Consider the following 26,356-nt stretch of genomic DNA (forward strand, 5'->3'; position numbering starts at 1 on the left):
CTCCTCATCAGCTGTTTATTTACAATGATACAGAGTTTGCACAGGAACACAAGATAAATGTTTGGGTTTTTTTCTCCTTTATTTACCAATTTTCAAAATAAATTGGTTCTCTGGCATCTCCCAAAAATAACCCACCTGTTTTTATGATTGTGGTTTTGTTTACAAGAAACATTATGGATTTGAACATTTGTAGCAGAAGCCATCTATAGGAAATTAAGTATCCTAGGAAAGTTCCTCCAGCCTCAGGGTCAACTCAGTTGCACATTTCTGTAACTTTTCATCTCCTGAGTATTTTGGAAGTATGGAGACTCAAATTTTATACTGTATTCCTGTTACCGATGCACTAATGTTTCATACATGAAGGATAAACATTTTCTGTTTCTAATTCTCATTTCCTCCTCCTGTGTTAAACTTTTCTGCTCGCTCCAAAATCCCCAGAACCTCACCTCCTTCGCTCTCCTTTCAAGGTCTTGTTCAAACTCCACCAACCAACTCCACTGTTTAGCAGGTTAAGGATCCAGTATCGTAACTGCTGTGGCTCATGTTACCAATGTGGCACAGGTTTGATCCCTGTCCTGGGAACTTCCATATGCCTCAAGCAAGGCCAAAAAAATAAGTCCTGGAAAGCCCAGAATATACCAAGACTAAAGATTATAAAATTTGCCTAATGGATATCAAATCTTCCTCTTCCAGATTCCCCAGATTTTAGTTTGCAGTGAGCACTGTTAGAGCACCAACCATATCCTCCTTTCCAGGACAGAGACCTTCATGCAACTGCCAGGAGTGTCAAGTGTGGTCAGCTCACAAGAGACACTCTCCCAGGAGCTGCCCGCAGCCAAAGGGAGCTGCCTTTGTGTGACTGGTCCACACAAAGATCCAGCTCCCTTACCTCACTTAAGCCTCTCTGAAGGGCCGTCCCAGGTTCAGAGCTGCCCATGGCATTAGCTGTGACTCCTGCATCACAGTTCAACTTGTCCCTCTGCCCTCCTCTGCTTCCTTTGCTTCCTCCCAAGTGTCATTCCTGAGAGCATCTCCCAAATACCCCACATACGCACATCTCACTGTCTGAGTCCGTTTTCTGATGGAAGAGCCTGTAGTCAAGCTCCTTTCTTTTTAAAGAGATTGTACTTATATCTAAGTAATACATAATTTAGTTTGAAAAAGAAAATAGTTATAAAAGCTTTAGACCAAAAAACAGCAACACTGGAGTTCCCTTGTGGCTCAGCAGGGTAAGGATCTGGCATTGTGTCACTGCTGTGGTTCGGGTCCCGGACGCTTCTGCATGCCCTGGGCATGGCCAAAACCCAAAACCAAAACCAAAACATCGAAAACAACCCCCGGAGTCCTTTACCCCATTTTTCCGCACCTTCCTAGTCTAACCCCAGAAAGCAACCATTTTCATTGCTTTTAACTATTTTTCTTTATCTGTACATCCATTTTCTAAATCCCACGTTACACTGTGATTTCCTGGTTCATCAATTTTTATATTACTTGACTCATTCGGGTTGATGAGAACTTTCACTCCCCTCTTCCTTTCCCCCATCTTCCAATGATGTTACAGCACAAGGTGTGTCAACAGTCAATGTTCACAACACTATAATACTGCAACTCAATTCTGCATTAACCACCCAGAGTGACAGCAGATCCCCCAGGTTAAAGACAGTCCCCAGCAAAACTGCCCACCATGTGGGCACCAGCTGCAAGTTCGGAGGTCCCCAGGCCACCCACACTTACGACTAATTGGCTACCAAGTTCCAGGTTCCCATACCACCTCAGGTATAATAAGTAATTAACTAGAATGACTCAGGATAACTTAGATAACTCCAGAGAACTTAAATTCATGATTACAGCTTTGTAATAAAGGCTGCAAATCAGGGCCAATCCAATGAATAGCCAATCAGGGTGAGGTCTAGGAGGGTCCGAAAGGCAGAGCTGCCACACCCTCTCTGAATCAGGGTGTGTCACCCCTCCCCCCAGCACAGGGATGTGTTCACCCACGAGGAAGAAGCTACTTGGAGCTCCAGGGTCTAGACTTTTTACAGGGTTTCATTACAACCCTGGTGTGGTTGATTGAATCATTGGCCACGTGACTGAACCCAATCTCCCTCCTTCATTTCCCTCCCCAGAGGATGGAAGGATGAGCTGGTTATCACACACCTCCAGTCTTCACTGGTGTTTCTGGCAGGACCAGTCCCAACTTGAAGCTCCATGGCGTCCCACCCACCTTGAGTGATCCTAACATAAATTATCAGGGCCCACCATGAATAAAAAAGACACTCCAATCAATCTCTAAATTCAAAGGATTTAGATGTTCTCTCCCAGGAACCAGGGACAAAAGCCAGTCAAGTTCTTTAATATACAACAATCGCTGTGGCTAGAAAAATACATTACCCACTACTGAACCAAAGAGTATAGAATCACATTTCCTTTCCTAATCAACATTTTTCTTTTCCTGCAGTTAAAATTGCCTTTTTCTTGCACTTGTGTAGTTTTCTTTTAAAATTTTCCCCCACTCTCCAACAGCCTCGCAAAACAACTTTCCGCACAATCAACCCCATCAGTTTGTTCCCTTTCTTTGTTGTTTTGTTCCCCCTCAGCAATCACCGTCACAGAGCACGCCAGCTTTTATCCTACTCCAATCTGGAGTGGATATTCTGTGGCACAGCTATTCTTCTAGACAAAATCTTGGGAACTCCCTGGGACTCTCATGCTGAAGCTCTTGTTCTCCAGACCACGTTCTATTCCCTCATCACAGGGTGCATCCACCAGCAGCTTCCAAGATAGGATGTGTGAAGACACACTTTGTGTACCTTTTTTAAGAAATCTTTTCAATTTTAGGAGCTCCTGTCATGGCTCAGGGGATGGCGAGCCCAACTGCTAACCATGAGGACATGGGTTCGATCCCTGGCCTTGCTCAGTGGGCTAAGGATCTGGCATTGCCATGAGGGATGGTGTAGGTGGCAGACACGGCTCAGAGCCCGAGTTGCTGTGGTGTAGACCGGCAGCTGTAGTTCTGATTGGACCCCTAGCCTGGGAACCTCCATATGCCACAGGTGCAGCCCTAAAAAGACAAAAGAAAAAAAAAATCTTTTAAATTTTAAAAGTTTGAGACTCATTTTTTTAAAAAAGTGAAGCTAATATAGCGTGTTCCCTATACGCCAAGTCAGTTTCTATTACTAACCTCCTAACATGAGTAGGGTAACTTTGCCACAATTAATGAAGCAATAATGATACATGATGATTAACTAAAGTTACTATTTTTTTTTCAGACTGTCTTGTTACTGAATATCCTGTTCTAGGATGCCCTCCAGAATATCATATTAAATTTAGTTATCACATCTCTTCGTGTGGTAAGACACAAATTTTTTAAAATTGTGTATATCTTTAAAAACAAAGTCTATAGTCTAACCTCACATGTAAGAGTTTAGCTAGTGTGGACAAAGGATGTTGTGTACATCAAGCCATGCGCTACAGCCACCCCTGACTGTGCACCCCGAGGGGATTCAGGGTGGAGAAAAAGAGGATGCTGGCCAGGTAGGGTACATTTCAAAGTATTTTGGTAAGCCCACTCTTGCAACTTCCCATATATCATATTCATTAACTTGAGTTATCTGGTTTTCTTTAATTAATAGTAATCATGTGATTACTTGATTTTTGTGGCAAAAACGCCTATATATCCTGGCTCCCCCCTTGTCCCTCTGAGCTATCTGAGAGGCTGTCTCCCAGGCTTAGGTGCTCAGTATAACCACTGAATAAAACATAACTCTCAAATTTTACGTTGTGCCTTTTTTTCCAGATGACACTAGGCACAGGAGACCACTTTTAACAAAAAAGTAAAAACAACTCTCCATTGCTTTCTAGCACCAGTATTGCTTTAAAAAGTTTCATCATTCTGATTTCAGACAATGTGCAAATGACTTGCTTTTTGGTCACTGAGGCTTTTAGGATTTCTGCTTAATTTTTAGTACTCTGTCATGATAATAGACCTTGCAGGGGGTGTTTTTCCATTCATTGGTGCCAGGCACTGAAGGACCTTAAAATTCATGATCTTCAATCTTGGCAATTTTCTTCTTTTTTGTTTTTTGGGGTTTTTTTTTTGCTTTTTAGAGCCACACCTGCAACATATGGAGGTTCCCAGGCTAGGGGTCCAATCAGAGCTACAGCTGCCAGCCTACACCACAGCCAGAGCACCACAGGATCCGAGCCTCGTCTGCGACCTACACCACAGCTCATGACAACGCTGGATCCTTAACCCACTGAGCAAGGCCAGGGATTGAACCCGCAACCTCATGGTTCCTAGTTGGATTCATTTTTCCACTGCACCACAACGGAACTCCCTGGCAATTTTCTTAATGTATTATTTCTTTGATAATTAATCCCCACATTTTTCCCTAAAATTTCTTATTAATCAGACTTTGGACATAACAGTTTCTCTATTAATCTTATTTTTCTTCTTGTTTACTTTCCTGGCAATTTCTTCAACTTTCATCTTCCAAACATTCTCTTGACTTCTGAAACTTAGGTTGTCAATTTTTTTAATTTTGAAGAGCTCTTCTCTATTCTGATTGTTCTTACTCTCTCTTTTTAAAGCAGCATCTTGTTCTTCCTATAAATCCATTATCTTCTCCTATCTCTGAGCCCATTAATTAGACTTAGTTACACTTTATTGTATTCTTTTATTCTGTCTCCTCTAAGTTCCTTTTGGTTGTCTCGATCTGTCTCATCTTGGAGGCAATAACTTGGCGATTAGTGCGATTAGTGCGTCTGGGTGGGACAGCGATACTGCGACCCTCACCATAGGATAATCAAAGCGCAAACCAGCTCATTGGGTAGGAAATCCACAAAAGTCATTATCTGTATTGTTTCTGGGAACCTTCCCATCTCTTCAGCAGTTTCCAATTTCCAGTCTTCCCACTGCTGGGTAGTTGGGCCGCAATTAGTTCATAGACTTTCCACTTAATCCCTGTTCTCAGTCAAGTATTTCACGTCGGGCCTCGTCTGTGCCCAGTTTTCCAGGATCTCAAGCACATCTGGCTCAGGGCCCTTCCCTATCCGTGTCTTTTGAGGTACTTCAAACGCCTGTGCTTTTCTGGGGCCCAAGGCAAACCTGCTTGCTTCCCATTGTGGACCATCTGGGACCACCAAGGTGTCTGCTCTGTGAGGTCAGTTACCACTCTTCCAACTTCATGTGCTGTGACTGGGAATGAGCGGTTTCAGAAGTTCCCAAGCTTCATCAGATGATGCTTTCTGTTTCTTATTCTCCTAATTATTTGAAAGGACTTCCAAGAGACTAAAGCCAGAAACACTCTTACTTGTCCATTTTAAAACTGCAAGTTCCCTAAGGTCCCTCTTAAACATATGTTAAAGTGGACTACCTTTAGTTGAGACTAAGATACTAAGCCCGTTTCTCAAAAGGATTGAGCTTTATGCTCCTAGCAAGAACATTTTTTTCTCTATCATTTCCCATTACTATCAAATTTAAATCAAACTAACAGTTTTTAGAAACTATTATGTGCACAACTACAGAATACAATGATGAATAAGATCCACTGCGGATATAAGGCATTCCATAAATTGCCCATTTCGTGGTTAGGACTTTAAATATGAAGCAGAAACAATGACTTTAAATTGTATAAATATTAAAAATTTAGCCTCTGATCTTTTTAGATAGATACAAATTCATTCCTCCATATTTTAATAATTCTCAACACCGAATCCAGCACTGTAGAGTTACACATAAGTTAGATCCTGCTTCACGAATACGTTTTTTTCTGAGAAAATAGAAAAGTACAAAAATTATTTTTATGGACACAAAGGAATAAAGAATAAAATTAGAAACCCAGAGCCTCTCTTCGTCATCTCTATAGGCACCACTGCAGTTCTATAACAATCAGAGTCATCTACAATGGCTAGGCAATGGGGGATGGAGTATCATTTCCCCATAGAAGGAAATGACAAATTCTTGAGTTCTCTAAGTCAAATGGTAGGTAATGTGTTTGTAGTAATGTCCAAACATGGCCATCAGTCATCTGTCAAACGTAGTCAAGGATAAACGTTTTACTTGATGCCCCTCCCCACAAAAAACCCCAAGACAGGGAGGATGGGGTCAAGGATTGTTCTGCCTTGCTTTTAAAGATACATTCTTTGCTTTTGGAGTTCCCGTTGTGGCGCAGTGGAAACGAATCCAACTAGGAACCATGAGGTTGCGGTTCGATCCCTGGCCTTGCTCAGTGGGTTAAGGATCTGGCGTTGCCATGAGCTGTGGTATAGGTCGCAGATGTGGCTTGGATCTGCCACTGCTATGGCTGTGGCGCAGGCTGGCGGCCACAGCTCCGACTGGACCCCTAGCCTGGGAATCTCCATATGCCACATGTGCGGCCCCAGAAAGACAAAAAAATAATAATAATAAAAATAAATGAAGATATTTTCTTTGCTTTAAAGCTACATATCTTCCAACAGTAGCAGCAGACACAGCAACTTGTAGTTGGACAGAAAAAAAAAATCCCTTAATCAAGTTCAATAATTTTTTGTACTTAATTTATTAAATCAAATAAATTTTATTTATTTGTGTGATTCTGCTATTAAGATGATACTCTATTGTCCAGGTAGTCAACCCTTCATCATTAACTTTAGTCTTTAGGAAGACTAATTAAAGCATATCCTCTTATTTATTCGCGGCATATGGAGGTTCCCAGGCTAGGGGTCTAATCGGAGCTGTAGCCACTGGCCTACACCACAGCCACAGCAACACCAGATCCAAGCCACATCTGCGACCTACACCACAGCTCAGGGCAACACCGGATCTTTACCCCACTGAGTGAGGCCAGGGATCAAACCTGCACCTCATGATTCCTAGTCAGATTCATTTCCACTGCAGCACAATAGGAACTCCAAGCATATCCTCTTTAATCAAAAGTCTTTTGGCAGCTGCTTCTGAGACATTGGGGACATACAGGAAAGAGGTTACTATTTTTTATTCTTCTTACCGGTGGTATTTTTTAACCATGTGCATGTATTGCCTTTCCAAAAAAAAAAACAAAAACCAAATCCTTTCCTAGTAAGAACAGAGAGGTGGTGTAAACTGATCTAGCAGACTCTTCATCTATGCCAGTTTCCCCAAAATCAGTGTAGCTTTGCTTAAATCAGTGTTGCCCTAAAGTCACTTACTACTTCCTTAAAACCGATTTTTCAGAAATAATATTTAATAGGAAAGTTACTCTTTATTTCTAGATTACTCTTTATTTCTCTGATTACTGTAAAAGACCACCAGTTTCAATTAATATAAATAGAATATTAATGTAAACTATGTATATAGAAAATTTATTCATCAGTGCAGTACCTAAGATCACCTCTTGGTTGGTCTTTTGGGAAACTGTGTCTAGGTACCATCACCCTCATATACCTACCAGCTTGCACCCAAAAGACCAGCTTCCAAACTATCCAAATTAGAAGTACTGCTTGTTTTTCGTGGTTTCTTAAAATGAAAAAAATCAGGCACTCACAGCCACACCGAAAGATGCAATGTGCAAAAACAACCCTGGGGACCCGTCCTTCTTACGTTAAATCCACACATGGGCCAGAGCCTGCTAACTGCCTTCCTCAGTCCTCATTCTTCCCCTTCCTTCTTTGCAGCAATTGCAACCTGAAATACAACTTCCCTGCAGCTAGGTGTGGCCATGTGACTAAACCCTGGCAATAAGATGCGGGCAGTGTTGTGAGAGGCTTTAAGAAATGCTGCTTAAAGGATGACTCAGCAGAAGGAAGGCCCCTTTTGCCCTCCATCTAGTCAATTCAAAAGCGATGGCTGTAGCTCCAGCAGTCTTGAAACCATGAAGTAACCTTGACGGTAGAAGCCATGGGCTAAAATGAAGGAACAGACTCATGGAAATCAACGTTTCCAATGACTCGATGGAATGTCTATGCTGATTTTTATCAACCAATCATTTCTTTTGTTTACTGCTTACTATGGAGAATCAAACATACACAAAGTCTCTCTAGTCTTCTTTAAATTGAGTGAAAAATAAACAACTGCACTGTTAAAGTCACGGGTATAGACCCAGAAAAGCAGGAGGAAGCGGTCAGTGAAGTAAAATTATTAAAATAAAATATTTAGCACTGTTAAAACAAACTTTCACATACTGAGGTATGAGGGAGCCATTCTGGCTTTTATATGAGTTAACTTGAATTCTACATTAACTAAAACAGCCCGTTTGTGGCCTATCAAGCATACACTGTACATCTGCTTTAATTATTAAAGAAAAGGGCGCATTGACCAGAAGCAAAAATGTCCATGTTAAAAATAAAGATGAAATGCCTCCCTTCCTGGGACACCAGGGCTAGTTCTCCTTTGAAGATAAGGCTCCTTCGCAGGTGCCCAGGCCGCACTGACTCCCTGTGGATGTGCTAGTCTGTTTTTTTGGAAACTTTGACAAAATGTATCTCTGACCTGTTTAATGTTCTCTCTTCTGACAAGTTATAAAACTGTGCTGAGGAGTTCCCTGGTGGCCTAGCAGTTAAGGACCTGGGATTGTCACTGCTGTGTCTCCAGTCTGATCCCTGTCCCAGGAACTTTCCCATGTCATGGGCATGGCAAAAAAAAAAAAAAAAAATTAACCTTGCCGAAAACCATGCTCTCCAGAGCAGTTTCTCAAGAGTTATCTGAGAGGCTGTTTTCTGGGTTATAGTCCTCAGTTTGGTTCAAATAAAACTCTGTTTCTAATCTTACTAGTGATTGTCTATTGATTATCTTCATCAAGAATATTCACGTCATTATAGGAATGTTGGCTCAAGGTGCTTCATTGATTTCATCCAGTTAATTCTCCCCACAGCTCTCACCACAGTGTAAGCCATCACCCCAACACACAAGGACTTGTGCAATGACCCTTTCAGCTCTTTCTCGCTCGATTCATGCAATACACAGCTGAGACCTATCTTTCTCAAACGCCGTTTTTATGATCTCATTCTTCTGCCGAGAAGTGACGATATTTTCCTATGGCCAATTACATTAAACCTGGAACACACATCCATCCATGTCTCCCCACCGCCACCACCCAGGGCGACCAGCATTCATCTCCCCCAAGAACTACTGCGACAGTCTTCTTCTAACACATCACCTCTTCCCTTTCTTATTCTTCTCCAATTCACCCTCCACACTGCAGCCCAAGTGATCACTCCCATGGGCAAATCTGCCATCAGGTCCCTGCTCAAAAATCTGTCCTTGGTTTCCCACTGCCCTTATTCTTTACAAGGTCTTTCCTGAGCGGACCTTACAGTCCATCACTTTCCTCCTACCACCCACTGTCCAGGTCATGCTGACCTTTTCACAGTTCCTACAAGGTAACATGCTCTCTTTTCACCAATGCTGTTCCCTCTACTCCCAGTTTCACTTCCACCTGTGTCTGTCCCTCATCCTTGAGGTCTTCACTTGACATCTCCTCTCCCTTAACCCTTCCTTGACCTCTAGCCTAACAGGCTCTCGTAGCTGCCTGGCCCCATGGCACTCTGTTGTACTTCTCCCATGTGACATTCATCTTGTAGGTTTCCGGAAGCGTCTGGGTCACCACCCTCTAAGTGCTCTCCTGGGGCCCGGCAAAAAGTAGATGGTGAATGAGGTTTTGTGGGCTGAATACAGGAGTCAAGGAATGGAAAGAGATTAGGAATGGAAAACTAGCCTCTTGTGACACCCCCCATGGTTTTCACCACACTTTTTTTTAGAAATACTACCTCATCACCCACTGTACACAACCCCACATACTCTTCAGCCCCTCTTGACATCAAGAATCAGTGATCTAAAGTAAAAAGTAAGAGGAACTTTCCTTGGGGGGCAGCAGGTTAAGGATTCGGCGTTGCCCCGGCTGCGGTTCGGATTGTGACTCTGGCGCGGGTTCAGTCCCTGGCCGGGGAATTTCCACATGCCGCGGGTGCAGTTCAATACGTAAAAAAAGAAATTAAGGAAATCTTACAGAGAGAAGTTTAACTTCGTTTATGACGCATTTGTAGATACACGTTTTCCCACGATTCGGAGACTGTCCCTAAAAAGAGACGACTTTCAATGCTAGCGAAAACTACTTCCCTGCTCAGGTGCCAGGCTGGATGGGAAGGGAATGAATCCACAGCAGAATTAGGGGAAGGGGAGGTGAATCCTTTTGGTTTACCAAGTGTGCCAAATGACCAAAGTAGTGACAGCTTGGGGTTCTTGTCATGGAGATGGGCTTCTTCAGTTAACACGTACCCTTCTCAGATTCCATTTTGCTATGGAATAAGCGAGTGGCAAAGTTAAAGGAGTTTTCAGTACACAGGAAAAAGCCACAGGGACGGCCGCTCATAACCCAATGGCCTTGGGTATTACCTACAACCCTACAGGCTGGGAGAGTGTTTAAGACGGCCAGGACCAGAATGGAAGTAGAGGAAGAAGAGAAGGGAGGGAGGGGAGGAGAGCTTTAAAAAGGCTCATGTTTTCATATATAAATATAACACCAGAAACCACATTTGCAAGCCTTTGAGAAGATGGAAACTGACAACCATAAAGAATATCCCAATTTGGCATCCAGAAGTGTCTAGCTTGGTACAGATTATATAAAATACTGGCAACTGACCAGGGCTCGGCTTCCAGATTTTATACAGTCGACAAAAATGCTTTGGTTTGTGTAGGTTAAAAATATTCTACTCTTTTTGTCCTCAACTTGCTAGGAACAGATATATTTAGTAAGAATCCAATCAACCTTATCAAAAGCAAACATCAAAAATAGACTAGAGGAACACTAGAAGCAAACATGCTATTTTTAGCTCCTCTGTCTATTCCCTGCCACTACCCACCAAATTCTGACTGCAGAGCCTATGCATAAGAGCTTAGTTATTCCAGGCAGGTACCTTCTTGTGACCCCCCCCCCTTTTTTTTTTTTTTTGGCCCTGAACACTTGAATGCAGAAAACACTCGATTGATTAAAGATTAATACTGCCGCAAACCATGACAGCTGCCTTTCCTCTGAGTGCTTTTGGGGGTGGGGAGAATGGAAAATGATAGAGAGCTTGCATCAGTATTCCTCTTGGGGATCTATTACATGGAAAGAAAATTGCTATTTCAATTCCCTTTTGTTGCTAAAAATAGCAGTCTCAATTGATTCAGGCAAACAGGGAACTGGCTTAGCTGGGCTGAATTTAGAAACCACTGAAGTCCCAGAGAGCAAATGCTAAGGCAGTCAAACACATGCCAGCTCATATTTAACAAAGAACAAAGAAGAGAAGGCATGCAGCCTGCAAGTTAATAAAACCGTGGCAACTTCCTGCATTTTGATTAAAGAGAAGTGTAAAAGTGATGCAAATTAGAAAAGACAATTCCAACATACTCCCCTATCTTATTTTAATAAAAAATAATTTACAGGAAAAAAATCAATTATGCATCGACCCTGATAGGGTGGGCATTTCCCACAACCTCATGGGAAGTATATTACTATGGAAGGAAAAAGCCCCATTTATACACATGCTGTCCCAGTGTCGTATGTGCTAGCTCTCCCAGGAAGTCCTCTTGGGTTCCCTATTGAACAGCCCTCCCTCTTATCTTGTCCTCCTCTTCTCTTAACCCAACCAAATATTACAGACAGGGATCATTTGTCACTTAAAAAACTAACAAAACCAAAACAGAACAAAACAACATTCAAAGCACCTACAGGTTCCGAATAGAGAAAAGGAAGAAACTGCATAAAAGCAGGATCCACTTAAAGCAGCTCATCCTGTGGGCTGACTTCCAGGCAAGGCCATGTAATACATTCTGGTGGCACCAAAACCTGAAAATACCTTCTGCCTTGATTTTTTCACTTTACTTGGTTAACTGAAAACCTTTCCAGATAATGATTCATTTCGGCTAATACCACAACCTCTTTAAAAATGCAAACCCTTGTATAAGAATTAAAAGGCTATCAATCCTTATGCCTCAGTGTGATTTAGTGGATTCAAACTGCTTTGTGGCTTCCTTTGAGAATACCCAAAATGTGAGGGTAACACAGGAGGGGAGGTCCTGGAATTCTGAGTGGGAAGAAAGGGCCTACCATTTCTGGATCACAGGCCTAGTGAGAAACCACAGCAGAAAGTCTTTAGGCTGTTTCCATTTTAATACAAAGGAAATATGTGAAGTGGTTAAGAACCAGGGTGCTAAACTCAGACCATCAAGGTTCAAGCTTAGGTTCAAATGCAATTCTGACATCTACCACAAAAGCTAGTTAACCTCTATCATCTCAGATTCTTTCTCTGTGAGGTGAAAACATCATCCGTCCCACAGAGCTATTGTAAAGACCCAAAAACAATATTAGTAATAGTACCCACCATACTGGATTGCTTGAGAATTAAACAGCGCCAATGAATACAATGTACTTAGCATGGAATTTAACGCATTGTAAATTCTCAACAAATGTTAGCTATAGACAAGGAGTACTAGAACCTCCATATGCCGGTATAGAGAGGAAAATTAAGAAGCTACCAAAAGTTCACCAAAAGTATATTCAACAAAAGAAAAAAAAAAAAGGTAAGTTGGACCTCATCAAAACTGAAACTTTTTTGGAGTTCCCATCGTGGCTCAGCAGTTAGCAAACCCCACTAGTATCCATGAGGATTCGGGTTCAATCCCTGACCTTGCTCAGGGGGTTAAGGATCCAGCGTTGCCGTGAGCTGTGGTGGAGGTTGCAGACACGCCTTGGATCCTGCGTTGCTGTGGCTCTGGCGTAGGCAGTGGGCTACAGCTCCTATTTGACCCCTATTCTGGGAACCTCCATATGCCATACGTGCGGCCCTAAAAAAAAAAAATACCAAAAAAAAACCAAAACACCTTTTTTTGTACATTAAAGGGCAATATCAGAGAGTGAAAAGACAAACCAAAGAATGAGAGAGAATATTTGCAAATCATATATCTAATAAGGGACCAATATCCAAAATGATAAACAACTTTGGCCATAGTTTAAAAAAGAAAATGGAAAATAACAAGTGTTTGTGAGGATGTCAAAAAAGCAGAGCCCTCATACATTGCTGGTGGGAAAGCAAAATGGTGCAAACACTGAGGAAAACTGCTTATGGTTCCTCAAAAAGATAAAACCCAGATTTACCATGTGACCCGTTAATTCCACTCCTAGGTATATACTCAAATATATATACCTAAAGTGAAAACTGGCACTGGAACAGAAATTTGTACATTAATAGCAGCACTATTCACAATAGACAAAAGGTGGAAACAACTCAAATGTCTATCAACTGATGAATGGATAAACAAAATGTGATCTATCCATACAATGGAACATTACTCAGCCATGAAAAGGAATGAAGTACAAACACTTTGCAAAGTGAAAGAAGCCTGATACGAAGGTCAAACTCTTGCGGGGGTGAGGATAAATTAGGAATTTTGGATTGAAATATACACACAACTGTATATAAAATAGATAATCCACAAAGACCTACTGTATAGCACAGGGAGCTATTCTCAATATCTTATAATAACCTATAATGGCAGAGAATGTAAAAAAGAACCTATATGTATAATTGAATCACTTGCTGTACACCTGAAACTAGCACATTGTAAATTGACTATATTTCTATCAAAAAATTTTTTTAAAAAGAGAGAGAAGAAAAAAAAATTTCACACACTATATGACTGCATTTACATGAAACATCCAGAATAGGTAAATCCACAGAAAAGAAAGATTAGTGGTTTCCAGGAGCCAGGGAAAGAGGGATAAAGAGTGAATGCTTACTTGGTATGGTGTTTCCTTTTAGGATGAGAAAAATATGTTGAAACTAGACAAAAGTGAAGGTTGCACAACACTGTGAACATACAAGATCCCACTGAAGTGTTCACTTTAACATAGTTAATGGTGGGCGTTCCCCTCATGGCTCAGCAGTTGACGAACCCAACTAGTATCCATGTATCCATGAGGATGCAAGTTCAATTCCTAGCCTCGCTCAGTGGGTTAAGGATCTGGTGTTGCCATGAGCTGTGGTGTAGGTCGCAGATGCAGCTCAGATCCCACGTTGCTGTGGCCGTGGCATAGGCCAGTGGCTACAGCTCCAATTCGACCCCTAGCCTGGGAACCTCCAAATGCCGTGGATGCGGCCCTAAAAAGACCAAAAAAAAAAAAAAGTCAATGGTTAATTTTTTGTTATGAGAACCTTACCTCAATTTTTAAAAATCTCTTTTGAAAAAAAAGTTAATAAAAATTAGACTCTCACCAAAAGCTAGACCAGGAAAGTCCTTAACCAGTCTATTAACTCCAGCCAATCTCTCCAGTGTTTCCCAAATATAACATATCTCATGATTACATACATTTAACTGGTAGAGTAATAACTAAATCAAACATTTCCTTAGCTTACAAACAGCAAGCAAACACACTAGTAGGACAACAGTGTCTATCACACAAGTGTCCTCATATAATATATAACTCAGGTCTGATAAAGGTGAAAGTTAACAATGATGTCTACTTGGTAATTGCAATAATTAACTTCTTGTGAATGGTCAAATTTTTATCTACCAAGGTAAATATATATAAGGAGGGTCTAGTGAAGATTACTTGGTTTATTTCAACCTAACTCATCCAGTTTTAAGCTCTGAACAATATCCTTCAGATAAGAAGTGGATCGTTTCCTCCACAACAAAAACACCTTGGATTTTAGTCACACTGATTAAATAAGTCTTCCCCACTAAGAAGCTATTCTGCTTTCAAGCCACAGGTTTATCACAGTAACACTACAATAAAGTTGTACTTTGAGCCAGAGTCTCCCAGTGAATAATTTCTAATTCAAGGACCAAATACTTCCCCAGGTCTAAATGCTTTTTTGCTTTTCTCTTTTTTTTTTTTTTTTTTTTATAGCAGCACCCACAGCCACAGCAGGGCAGATCTGAGCCACATCTGGGGCCTACATCACAGCCTGCAGTAATGCCAGATCCTTAACCCACTGAGTGAGGCCAAGGATCCAACCCACATCCTTCTGGACACTATGTCGGGTTCTTAACCTGCTGAGCCACAGTGGGAACTCCTCCTAGGCCTAAATGTTAGTGCTTCAGCCAAAGAGGCCTCACCACATTCCTAGGTAATTTACCCCTAGGAGAAATCAAGTTCATCTACTTGTCATGCCTGACCCAGGCCTGGTCAAGAACTTCAAGGGGTTCCCGTTGCGGCCCACTGCTAACAAACCCAACTAGTGTCCATGAGGATGTGGGTTCGATCCTTGGTCTCACTCAGTGGGTTAGGGATCTGGCATCACCATGAGCTGTGGTGTAGGTCCTTGTCCCAGATGCAATGGTTAGGTGGCACGGACAGCTGTCTGGGAGCATTACGGAATCAAAGGAAGCACGCTCTCCTCCCTTCAGAAAGCTTCCTCTTACATAAATAAAGACCTTCTAACAGAAGGGTGATTAAAATGCCATCTTATGTACTTTTCAGCAGCCTTTATTTACTTTTACCTGTTTTTATTCTGCATAGGGATTGTGGAAACTCACTGGTCTCTAGTGAAAGTTTCCACTTTTTTGAATGTAAATTATTCGACAAAGTCTCACTATCTGAACTAGAGCTGAAAAGAAAAAAGGATGCCTGATGTGAAAACTCACCTACCTTACAGGTATGATGGAAGAATTAATACTATCTGCTCTTTAATGTTTTGAAAACACCTTCAGTTCCTCACTGGATTAGGAGTCCTCCCGGTTAAACTCACGAATGTCAGTGTTCTACTAGATTCTGATAGATCTACAGTAGCCCTTGTTTTTCCTAATTGGTCATTGATCCTTAAGAAATGAGGGCATCTGAAGCAATTCTTTAAATGTCACGCCTTCCCCTGCTATCGGCTGGCCCTTATTAACTTAATGCTCTATTGCCTTTGCTTTTTAGTTTTTCAGAATGAACATGACTTTTAAGATGCTAGTATACTGCAGCATTGTTTGCAAGAGCAAAATTGAAACCATTCGACAATAAGGGAGCACTAAATAAATTACATATAATATATAATTGAAGAATAGATATAGAGTATATGCATATAGCATATATATAGTATATAACTACAGTATACATAGTAACATGCAGTATATCCACATATATGTATACTATATATATTAAATATACAGTATCTATATTATATATGACAGAATATCAATACAGTGGAAACACAATACAGCTATCAAAAATTCTAGCACCAAAGAACAGCTATTGACAGTGGAAAGTACCTATGATATACTCCTGAGTGAAGACAAATTGGAAAAAACCATGAGGAACAAAAAAAGGCTATTTTTTTTAATGCTATTTATTTCTCCTAAAGAGAAATTAGAATTTCTGATGATCATTATCTAATGATGAGCCAACAAAAGCTTATCAAAAACCTAGCTTAGGAGTTCCTGTTGTAACTCAGCGGGTTAAGAAAATGACATAGCGTTCATGAAGATGTGGGTTCGATCCCTGGCCTCGCTCAGTGGATTCAGGATCTGGTGTTCCTTCAAGCTGTGGTATAGGTCGAAGATGCGGCTCAGATCCTGCTTTGCTGTGGCTGTGGTGTAGACTGGCAGCTGCAGCTCCGATTCAACCGCTAGCCCAGGAATGTCCATATGCCACAAGTGCAGCTGTAAAAATGTGTGTCTATGTTGGGAAAAGTCTAGAAAGTCATACATAGACCCAGAAGTTGGCAGCAGGTACCTCTAGGTAGAAGACTAATTTTTATCTTCTTCTTTTTACTTAGCTGTATTTTCTGATTATTCTACAATAATTAAATATATTTCTTATACAATTTTTTTGTCTTTTCTCTTTAGGGTCACACCTGCAGCATATGGAGGTGCTCAGGCTAGGGGTCAAATCAGAGCTGTAGCTTCCAGCCTACACCGCAGCCACAGCAACACGGGATCCAAGCCTCATCTTCGACCTACACCACAGCTCACGGCAACACTGGATCCTTAATCCACTGAGCGAGGCCAGGGGTCGAACCCATGTTCTCATGGATACTAGTTGGGTTCGTTAACCGCTGAGCCAAAATGGGAACTTCCTTATATAATTTTTTATAAAGTTTAAAATTCAAAATAAAATTATATTCTGTAAGTGTCAACTTAAACAGACCTGCACTATGGAAGCTCCTGCGTGGTTATTACCACAGTGAAATGGTCTGTTCGATTCAGTTAGCATTTAAAGCCTAGGATAAGAAAGCACTGAATAAACTCAGGCTTTCTAGAAATGAAACAAAATAAAGAACTGAACCTATCCTACCACTTCTAACGAAGTAAAGAGCCATCACCCACTGGAAACTCTTTACTTCAGTCCATCTCTCTCGACTTGAGACCCAAAGAGGTATAGCACGGAAAATACGGAGAAGCAGGACTGGCCAAAGGTCAGAGGGTAAGAGGGTAGAGAGAAGGTAATTACTGTGGGCTTTCTAGTATTTTACCACAATACCAAGTCCTTGAAGAAAGAGAGTCATAAAATTCAGCATTAAGAGATGATGGTTTCTTCTGTAAGGTAATTTATACCAACAAAGTGCCTTACAGTCATGAGTGACTTTTCCAGCATGCGGAAGACGCAGACCCGAAGTTCCGACAAAGTTGCCTCTAAACTGGATGTTTCAGGCCTGGAGTCTTCTACTCAGATTTCTTTTTCTTTCTTTCTCTAGTTTGGTTTTTAGGGCTGAACCTGTGTCATATGGCGGTTCCCAGGCTAGAGGGCCATTGAGAGCTCCAGCTACCAGCCTACGCCACAGCCACAGCAACACAGGATCCGAGCCACATCTGCGACCTACACCACAGTTCAGGGCAACACTGGATCCTTAATCCACTGAGCGAGGCCAACAGCTGCAGCACAGGTTGCAGCGGTGGCTCAAATCTGATCCCTGACCAGGGAACTCCATATGCCACTGGGCAGCCAAAAGGAAAAAAAAAAAAAAAAAAGGCAACAAAGCCACTTTTGGTGAGTTATCTGATACCATATAACATAAGAATGATTAAGGAAACATCCACGGAAAATAGCAAGGACTGACGGCTGTAATATTTCACATTGAATCTGTTGCCTCTTGGCCTTTGACAGGCCACAGTCTTCTCTGCATGACCTACCTGGCTACACAACGGTCCCTTCCCCTGAGAATAAGCCTGACATTGTATCACAACCGAGTCCTCAATATGAAGTACACATACGTTTACCCTTTAGGTAATAACTGTGGTCTCATATTTATACACTGTCTAAATAAAATCTGTGCCTCGAATCATTATGTAAAGCGAAACTCCCCAATTAACTTAATAGAAGCCTTAAGAATCTTTTTTGGAAGGCAAACATCCCCTCCTACTTCAGCTATTTTTGTAAATTTATATTTCCTTACACCAGATTTTCTTAAGAGTGAACTAACTACACCTGTACTCTGACAGACTGGCAGCTTCTAATTTAGGACAATGTGTATAAGAAACAGACGGAAAATTTAAGAGACAAGCCATGTCATAACATTTGTTCTATAAGAGCTATTCAAATACTACCTAAATGTACTTAATTAATTTTGGAAATGCAGTCCATCAGAAGGCCAACGTTGAAGCTAGGAAATTTCCTTTTTCCTTTAATTCAAGACATAACCAAGTAAAGAAACAAACAAAAAAAGACACTCTATGAGCAAAGGATGCTAATGGTACCTGTTGATAAAGGTATGAGCTTGAGGCTTAGCAGTGGGAAGACTACCTGCGAATGATGAAGTGTCCTGGACCAAATAGCATCCAACTTTGTAAGCTGAAGTGTAGAAATCAGGGGTAGCAGTGTCTGTGCGAGCCATCTCAGGCCAACTCATGCCCTCAATTTCTCCTTTGTTCCTTTGCTCAGGATTTAGGGATTAACCTACTTGTACCCCATTAGCATTAATGAGATGCCATCTCTCTGGCGGCCTCGTTCCTCGTTCTCAAAGACGAATAATCTTGGTCCAAGTTCCTAAATCACTTCAATGCATCCGTCTATACAATGGCAAAAGTAATAGTACTTAACTCAGAGAATTAGAGCATGAATGTGGGTATCAAATCCTTACACTAGTTCCTGGCACATAATGAGCATTATATGTGCTAATCATACGTGTCAGCCCTGATCTTTTATGAGCATTATTGTTTAGAAGAGTGTTTGACATCAAAGTCCATTATTATAATAGGATCATTATTGTTGTCTGAAGTATCTGATGGCTAATGGTTACATTAAGTGAGAATAATAACAATAACACAGAAAAACTTTTTTTTTTCCTCTCTTTTGGCCGCCCCACGGCACATGGAGTTCCCAGACCAGGGATCAGAACTGAGCTGCGGCTTGCAGCAACACCGGACCTTTCATCCACGGTATGAGGCCAGGGAGGAACCCACATCCTCACGGCCACTATGTCGGGTTCTTAACTCGCTGAGCCACAACAAGAACTCCCAGAAAAACTTTTAAATTTAGAACTCTTACAAGAAAAAAAAAGAAAGAAAGAAAGAAAAAGGGAGTTCCTGTTGTGGCTCAGCGGGTTAAGAATTGGATATAGTGTCCATGAGGATGAGGGTTTGATCCCTAGCCTGTGTCAATGGGTTAAGGATGTGATTAAGGATGGGTTAAGGTTGCTGCGAGCTGGGTCCCTTTGCTGTACACCTAAAACCAATACAATGTTATTAATCAACCTTACGCCAATAAAATTAAATTTTTTTAAAAAGCACTATAATACTCATCAATTATGTGTTATTATCCTTGTTGTTGCCATTACTGTTATTATAAATTAAATAGCATTTATGTGCTTACTATATTCTAGGCAAGATGGTCCATATTCTTAGCACACTGCTAAATAAGCTCCAGCTTCTTTAACTTTTACAGTCAAACACTTCTAAGGGAAGAAACTGAGGCTCTGAGAAACTAAACAATGTGCCCAAGATAAGAGAATTACGAAATGACAAGCACAAGCTGTAAACCTAAATTTCTGGCTCCTGCACCTACATTCTTACCCGGTCAACAAGCCATGTCTGTGAAATATCTTCGTTCCTTAAAATAACTATAAGCTCCACAACACTGTAAATCAACTGTACTTTAATTAAAAATAAATAAATAACTAGAAGCTCTACATGTCAAGAAGCCTGTTTTCCAAGCCTTGGTATCTACCAGGACAATTAATGTGTTAGGATCTGAAGAATATACTTGGTAAACATTTGTTAGAAAGATGGACAAGTAAATACCACACCCACTTTGGAAAGCTAAACTTTCATAACAATGAAACATAAATATAGCCTGTTTTAATTAAAAAAGGGGGGGTGAGAGTTCCTGCTGTGGCTTAGCAGGTTAAGGACCCAACATTGTCTCTGTGAAGATGTGGGTTCAATCCCTGGCCTGGCTCAGTGGGTTAAGGATCCAGCATTGCCGTGAGCTGCAGCATAAGTCTCAAGATGCGGCTCGGATCCAGCCTTGCTATGGCTGTGTGATAGGCCTTAGCTGCAGCTCTGATTCAATCCCTGGCCCAGGAATTTCCATATGCCACAGGTGCAACCGTAAAAATAAAAATTAAATAATTTTTAAAAAATGAATGTTCTCTATTTATGAGTTTCCCCTTGCTCTCTCTTGATTACAGGGATTCTCTTTCTGCTGTGGTTGCATCTGCCACTCAACTATCTCAACTATAAAAAGGGCCTCCTAACAAATTAAATGATTGGTGTTGTATGTATTTAGAGATAATGATGGACTTTTTTCAACACATATCAATAGGCTTTCTGCCACATATGGTGACCCCTAGGCCCTCAGGCGGCTGCTGCTCATGCAAAAATAATGCTAGTCCCAAATTGGATGGGACAAGTAAATAAACACCCACACTGCATACAAATACATACATAAAGTAACATATCTGGCAAAGGCAGCCAACAATTGAGTGGAGCCATGAAGAGAGCCTCCAACCCATATGTTCCTCTTTCCTTTGCCTACAGCTCAGTGATCTGGAACCATTTTCCTGTACTAGATAATAAGCAGAGATGCATAAGCAGCTGCAGACAGATGAATGAATGATGTGATGCTGAAAATCTGTGACTTGAAGTATCTGATACATGAATTGAAATTTAAAAAAAAAATTCTCTAAACAGTTGTATGAACAAAGCAAAGGGAAAAGAAAAGAGTTGGAGGGAAAATGAGACAAAGAGTAAAATCTGGTCTGTGTGACACATTTATAAAACTGAAGGCCTGTCAGCAAGATACTGATGAATATTTTTGCAGGATAAAAATGGCAACCCAGTGTCTAAAAATAACCCTTTGCACTGCAGACCTGTCTGGTTCAGCTACACCACTGGAATAAAAACACCCTCACTCACTAGTACATTTTGACTCAGGGTTGGAAAAACCTCATTTTTTTAGCAAGAGAACACATTTTATGTGGTTTTCAATCAGTTATGCACTTATAGAATATACATTTGAATTTGAAGTTTAAATGATTCTCATTTACTAAAAAGAGTAAAATAAGTGGTAATAGCAATAAACCATTAATGTACCTTATATAAAAGAGTATTTCCTCCCAGACCAATTACAGTGAAATAGAGGGGCATCATGGCCATCTCATGATAAGAGCCTAAAATCGCAATTATAAAATAAAATCATGAATTATTTCTAAAGCATGCTGACTTCAATGGCAGATCTAGTCAAAATGCTATCTCCAAATGACTCTGGAGATGGGGTGAGAAACCTATTATCTCATTTTGCATCTGAATTCCACAATAAAAAGCTATTAGCTCAAACGGAAAAGTGAAGTTACTGTCCTTCACAAGCAGCACTTTAATTCATCAAATCCATTCACCTTCCTCAATCCTGCCTTATATAGTTATGATTCTGGTCTCAGCTAAATGCTGGTTTCAATGCTAAGAGTTGCAAATCTCTGGAAGGCTCTCCCAGAACTATCATGCCACCATTTTTAATAGTAAAGATGAATGAATTCCCCATACACTAAACATGAACAACAAACAACACAAAGGAGTTGCTGTTGTGCAGTGGAAATGAATCCAACTAGCAACCATGAGGTTGCAGGTTCAATCCCTGGCCTCGCTCAGTGGGTTAAGGATCTGGCGTTGCTGTGAGCTGTGGTGTAGATTGCAGACGCAGCTCAGATCCCACATCGCTGTGGCTGTGAAGGAGGCTGGCACCTGTAGCTCCAATTCAACCCCTAGCCTGGGAACCTCCTATGCCATGGGTGTGGCCCTAAAAAAGAAAGGCAAAAAGAATTTTACAAAAACGACACATGATCCTTTACGACCATACCCAGCTGGAATAAATAGGTGGGAAAAAAAGAAATTGACATTTCTTCAGGGATCAATGAAGTTTTCACAACAAAGTACAACAAACAATGCCTAACTCTTGAAGGTATTCAGTTGTGCTACTCATTTCAGTCAACTGATGGCTTCACATTAAAAAGTATACATCCTCTGGAGTTCCCGTCGTGGCGCAGTGGTTAACGAATCTGACTAGGAACCATGAGGTTGCGGGTTCGGTCCCTGCCCTTGCTCAGTGGGTTAACGATCCAGCGTTGCCGTGAGCTGTGGTGTAGGTTGCAGACGCGGCTCGGATCCCGCGTTGCTGTGGCTCTGGCGTAGGCCGGTGGCTACAGCTCCGATTCAACCCCTAGCCTGGGAACCTCTATATGCCTCGGGAGCAGCCCAAGAAATAGCAACAACAACAACAACAACAAAAAAGTATACATCCTCCAATACACATCCATATGCTCCATTGCAGCTTGCCTCTCAATCTAAATTAACAGCAAGGTTTCCTAATGAATAAGAAGGGGAAAAAAAGCACATATAAACAGCTATAAAAAATTCATTTTTAGGAGTTTTTATTACAAGCAATATTATTTTCATAGTAGTTACCACAAACTGCATAGTGATCAAAGTAAAACTCTTGATTCCTACTCCAAGCTTGCTCCTTTTTCAGATTCCCCATGGGACCACCTGTTCAGATGCTCAAGCCAAAAGCCCAGAAGTCAGGTTTGATTTCTCCTTCCCATATCCCACACCCAATCCACCCACAAGATTTGTCTGCTCTCTGCCATATATATATATACACACACCATGTATGAGTACCTCTCATTCCCTAAAGCACCACACCTTAGTCCTAGGCACCACGCTTCATAGCTCCCCTAAACAAATGCACCCTTGGCCACTCCAGCCTACTCACCATACATCGGCCGGAGTCATCTTTACACAAAGGAATGACATCACATTACAGCCCTACCTTTCTTGAATTCCTCCATGACGTCTCATTCCTCAGAATGAATAAAACCCAACGTCCTTTCCAGGTCCTATGGGATCTTTCATGACTTCATCCATGCCTACCTCTCCTACTACCATTTCCCCACCTTTCACACCCCACCTCTTCACATAACTCAGCCAAAGGCTTTGCCTTTTCTCAAACACACCAAGCCCGGTCTCATGCCTGGGTCTTCTTACTTTGCCGTTCCCTTCGGAACATCCTTACTGTAGAGCTTCACAAGACTGGCTCCTTCTCATCACTAAGGTCTCCACTCAATATCATGTCTTCAGAGGGCCTCCTCGACTACCACTCTATCTAAAATAGTCCCACCATTCACACACCAGTTACTTTCTATCCTCTTTATCCTTGCTTTATTCTATGAAAGCACTTATCACATCTGTGATTCTATTATTTATGGAGCTTATTATTACCCAACTTTCCCTTCTTGAATATAATCTCTATGTCTGTCTTACACATCACTGTACCTCCTAACAACCTACCATATAAATCAATCATCTACAGCAGCAAAGAATACAAACTCAAATACCAAAGAAGCAGGCAGGTGGCCTAAGTGAGTAAAGCAGGCAATTTCCAGTGGAAATGCAGGCACAGTACAATAGCTTACTATTGTTGAAGAGGGGTCAGATATACAACTTCCTGGATGAAATTTTCCAGAAAGACATAAACTAAATAGGGACGTGTTTAATTTTCAAGCTAAATTTACCAAGGATATAGAGGGCATGGGACAGACTCTCCAATTGGCAAAAGATTCTTGAATTAAGAGATGGTTTGTCCCTAAAATCAAGGGTTTGTCCCTAAAATCTTTTGTTGAGACCTTGGAAAGATGTAAGGTATTGCCTAGAAGACTCTTCTCACCTATACAAAGGAACTTCTAAGAATCTTAAAGAACTTGTCTTAAAGATGCAAAGCAAAGACAAGTCTGTCTTGGAAAAAAATTACGGATGTAACTTTGGGGACACAAAATCAACTCTTAATAAAATTTATAGAAAACCCTCAAAGTTTTTAAGAGGACTGTAATGCTAAAAGTACTACCATCTTGAACTAAAAGAGAAAGAAACAGTTCAAAATGAAAAAGAAGTGTCTGAGGGTCCCAACTTCATATATACATAGGAAGCAGGTTGGAAATGCTACTCAGTTGCAAATATAACTCATTCATTATGAAAAACAAAAGCAGCAGAGGAGAAAACCAAAAGACCAAAGAGTGGGGCTAAAAGCCTCAGAAAACAATACAGTGGGGAACAACTCCCACCAAGCAGAAATGGGCAAAAATCAAGGAACATGGTCAATATGTACAGTTAAGAAAACTGGCAACATAATGCCCAGCTGGATTTCAAAATTGCTATGGACCAGTGAAGGCTATGTTCTTTTCAGCCTTCCTTTTTTTTTTTTTTTTGGCTTTTATCTTTTGTCTTCTCAGGGCCACACCCACAGCATATGGAGGTTCCCAGGCTAGGGGTCGAATCGGAGCTGTAGCTGCCGGCCTATGCCACAGCCACAGCAATGTGGGATCCAAGCTGCATCTGCCACCTACACCATAGCTCATGGCAATGCCAGATCCTTAACCCCTTAACTCCACTGAACCTGCATCCTCATGGATACTAGTTGGGTTCCTTAACCACTGAGCCACGACAGGAACTCCCCTTCTTTTTTTTCGAATAGGAGTACCTATAGCACTTTTTCTGTCCCTGTCCCACAAGGGTATGCTGGGTGTGGGTCGGGTGGGCAACTAGTCTTCTTGGTTCACAGACTTCCAGAGGTCTGAGTTCACAGGCCCCTCTGGGAGAAGGGTAAGTGTACTTCGCATGTGGAACAGATGTGAATTCTTATGTTCAGAGGGCCGACAGTAGTAGATCATTTCCAAAGATGGCTGCAACAATACCTCCCACCTTATGCCACTTTGCTATAGGAATCTGCCATTCTTCCATCATAAGGTGGAATCACTTCCCCTCCACTTGATTCTGGGAGGATCCTGTGACTTGTTCTAACTAAAAGAATGTGGCATAAGTGACACTGTATGACATCCAGGTCAAGGCCTTAAGATACCCCACAACTTCTGTTTTTACCTTCATGGGACAATCTCAGTGCCATGTAAGGAAGCTCAACCCAGTCTAGTGAATGATGAGAGACCATCTAGAGAGGCCACATAGAGAAGTGAGGTGCTCCTCAGTCAGTACCAGAGCCCCAGATATGCAGGTGGGACTATCTTGAACCTTCTAGCCCCAGTGAAGCTGCCCCAGCCAATATTATATGCAATCAAGTTGTATCCACTGATCCCTGCCTGAATTCTGATTCACAAATCATTAGCAATAACATAGCTAGTTGTTTTCTTAAACGTCTGAGTTTTAGGATAGTTCATCGTATACAATAGGTAGGTGAAAATTAGGGGAGGGGCAGTCTGAATAATGGAAATGTCTGAATTTTTCAATTTTGAAAAAACACATTTTAATGCCATTAAACATTCACAGTGAACTTTAGGATAATAACCTAGGATTCATTTATTCACTCACGAAATATTTACTGAGTATCTAATAAGTGCCAGGCACTGTTCTAGGCCCTTGGAAAACAGCAGTGAATTAAAGCCCTGTGGAGAAAGCAGATGCAAAGGTCTGAAAAGTGGGAACAAGGAGAGCCCTTTAGGGATCTGCTTTAATAAATAAAATTATCCTAGTTAGCACATCAATATTATAAGTTACTGTTTGTCAAATAACTAAATCGAGTTTTAACTTTCTCCTTGAAATTGTTACTTAGATGCTTTATCACTGTATCAGGAGCTATTTTTAGCCCAGACCTTCTTCAGGCTGAGATAGAAGAAAAACAAGGTCAAGATGATGCAATACCACTGGTAAATTTTATACACCTGAGTTTTCAGGTATCTTCAATGTACTAAATTTATTTCCTGATTAGACCATGCGCACTTTCACACCTTTGCTCCTGCTGTCTGTCTCCTCTCTGTGGAGTGCCCTTCTCTCACATTCTTCACCTGGATGACTCCTGATGCCCCCATCAGTCAGGTGCTTCTCCTGCTCTTTCACTGCATCCTTTGCATATATAGAGCATAGTATTGAACATACCATATTATAATTTCTTACTCATTCATTTAATTGCCCCCACTAAATTGGTAGTTCCTCCAGGGAAGG

General features: G+C 41.2%; 1 protein-coding gene across 1 annotated transcript in view; it reads right to left on the reverse strand.

The window, feature by feature from the left end:
- The window catches only part of HSD17B12 (hydroxysteroid 17-beta dehydrogenase 12), a 147,289-nt gene that overhangs the window by 99,195 nt on the left and 21,738 nt on the right, over positions 1-26,356 (reverse strand). The gene's annotated exons all lie outside the window — the stretch shown is intronic.

This window comes from Phacochoerus africanus, chromosome 4, assembly GCF_016906955.1.
Source record: "Phacochoerus africanus isolate WHEZ1 chromosome 4, ROS_Pafr_v1, whole genome shotgun sequence".
Lineage (NCBI taxonomy): Eukaryota > Metazoa > Chordata > Mammalia > Artiodactyla > Suidae > Phacochoerus > Phacochoerus africanus.